The sequence below is a fragment of the Melanaphis sacchari genome, unplaced genomic scaffold, assembly GCF_002803265.2.
Source record: "Melanaphis sacchari strain LSU unplaced genomic scaffold, SCAv2.0 Contig29_pilon_pilon, whole genome shotgun sequence".
Classification (NCBI taxonomy): Eukaryota; Metazoa; Arthropoda; class Insecta; order Hemiptera; family Aphididae; genus Melanaphis; species Melanaphis sacchari.
In genome coordinates this window covers 741,561-744,578 of record NW_020271172.1, presented here as the reverse complement: position 1 = coordinate 744,578, position 3,018 = coordinate 741,561, and positions in this window count along the sequence as shown.

The following is a 3,018-nucleotide window of genomic DNA, read 5'->3' as shown; positions in this document are numbered from 1 at the left end:
ATTTTTAGGCCGTTAAATAATTAATAAAAATTTTATTTTATTTTTTATAAATTATTTTTAAAAGCATTCACTGTCTTTTTGATTAAAAAAATAATATATATATTTAAACTAAATTTTAATGTGTGTTAAAATCTAACATCTTACAACTCTAATGTTTGTATAGAAAAAAAAAATTATATTTTTATAATTATTATAAGTAAATTTTATTAATGTATATATTATGGTGTATTTTAATATTTTTATGATTGTCAAAATTCGTAACTTGTCTTAAGAGACGAAATAGATTTGATAAATTGTAAATAGGTGTAAGTGACTTATTGAATAAAAACTATTTAATTGTTTAATTTTAATGAGTACATTGTGTGTACCACATAATTTTTGATATTTTAAGTTAACAACAATTAAATTTGTATTTTATTTGTATTTTACATGTCATTGAAATATTTGTTCTAATGTCAATAAATGTTTTTTTTTTTTTTTTAATTTACAAATATATTTTAATCATTATAACTTCTATTCAATTATTTATAAATAATACGAGTAAGCGTGTTTTCGTAGAGTAACCAAGAGCAAACGAATTATTAAAAATCGTTTTAGCGATAATTTTATGCCGACATTTTTCTATGTTTACTAAAATTAAATGTTGACTCTTATTACTAACCAAAAAGGAAACAAATTAATTTTTAATACAATACTCTTTTTGGGTAAATTTAGCGTTGGATAAACGTCATATTATTATTATGTCGTATCAGTTAATAGTCATCAAACTATTTGTTATCGTTTCTTCTTTGAAAACATGCTAATAAATTGGTAATTGCTTCATGTTATCGAATTATTACTTTTACTAATTATAAGTCGAAGTGCTGTCGAAAGTTTATAACAAGAAATCAAAAAATTACATTAAACTATTGAAAAAAAAACATTTTGTTTGTCATATTATAACAGGTAACCATTGTTTATATCTTATTTTATCAGTGTTCGTTACTGCAAAACAATTATTGCTGTAGTTTTCACAATAAATAAAATATAATTTATTCATTACTCACATTGAGTATATTAACTACCGTATACAACGTTGATTACAAAGTGATTGAAGATCTTCCACATCACTGCACAAGTACGTACAATAATCATAGTTTTTTTTTTTGAAAAAGTATTCCAATTAAAATTTTTTTTTTTAAACATACTTAATACGCAGTACGACATTTTATTATACAAACGTCATTATTATGCAAAGATGACTGTATTGAGTTGAATTAGCGTAATTTATTAATGAAAGAATCTTCATAAAATCGGAAATAAAAATTATACAGACGCCGTATGTTAGCCTATTCAGAATCAAAAAAAGTAAAAATTAATAATTTTATAATGCAGCCCGGTGTATCCTAAACTTTTTACTTTAATTGCTTTGAAAATTTAAAACAAAACGTTTTAAGAAGAAAAGCGCATGCGTTGTAAATTTTCCGTTATGCAAGCATTTAATATAACAAATTTGAGATCAAATCCTATGTTGTTAGATGTGTAATATTGGAGTGAACGAACCTATAATAAACTTAAAGGTAAGAACTTTTTTGTGTGTATATTATTAGTAGGTATAATATTGTCGCTGATTTTTTTAAATTTTTATACGAATTTTAAGCATTTTTAAATTTTAATATTACATAGATAGTAGACATAATTGTTATTTTTATGATTCGATATATCGAACTTTTATTTTTTATTTCAAATGAAGTCGATATCATATAATATATCCATGCTGTGAATTGCTTGAAATTTCAACTTCAAACGCTTTTAAAATAAATGTATTTAAAACATATATCAATAAAAAAAACTTATGTAGAACGTTGTAATAAGTATTCATTTATTTTCGATAAAAATATTTGGTGAACATTTCAAGTTTATGATTAATTATTTTTGAGCTATATAAAACAATATAAATTTGTATTTATGACGTTTCAAAGTATCAACCACATTTAATTTTTGAATAGAAATCGCCTTCGACGTTCATGATGTTTGCATAATGCTAGCGATGTTAGATAACAATTAAATTTAAATTAAAAAAAAAAAAAATTATGCGTATATTATTGTTTAAATAATTTTTTTAGAAATTTAAATAAATAATTGATGATAATATTTTAAGTTTATACAAATACCTACATTTGTTTGTAACAAATTATTTTAAATCGATTTAATTTGATTTGAGTATTTAAACTCAAGAAATATTAATTATGTTATGTAAACTAATGGTAATAATTGCGTTGGATTATTCTTTATTACCTATTATTATTATAACATTGGGGATCTGAAATCGACTTAGACTAAAAAACAAAGTTAGATACCCGTCGATACTGACAATGAATAGAATAAAGATTATATCAATAATTTAAGCTATTGAAAGCAAAGTAACCGTAAGAAAAACTGTGAAGTAATCAATTCATTTTAATCATAAATATTACGATAATAGTATTTATTTTATGATTATGTGATAAAATTAATATAATAAACTATGTTTACCAACTATATTATTAGCATTAATTCGAAAATTGAATAATTGTGTAATTGGTGTGCCATTAAATTACTGATTTTTGAAAAGATATCTTGTTGCATTATTAGATGGTTAAAAAAAAATTGTTTAAATCAATGATAAATAAACTTTAAACGATTTATTATAATTAAAACTATTAGTGAATTCAATAAAATTAAGAACATCGTAGTTAAAAACTAGCGAACCAAAATTATTGATTTGATCATCAACATAAAGTAAATAAAGTCTTACTTGTATCTATTAAAAAAAAGTTATTATCGGTTAAAAAAAATAAAAAAAAAATAAGTCAATTTTTCTGTTTACACATCTGCGCGCATTAATAGCTACCTTTATACACCTATATTATAATAATTTACATGTTACCACCACAAATTTATAAAATAACTTTGTTGTTGGATAACTGTATTTATCTACAAATTTATTCAAATATTATTAAAAACTAGACTATCATCGTCGAATCATATTGATAAATA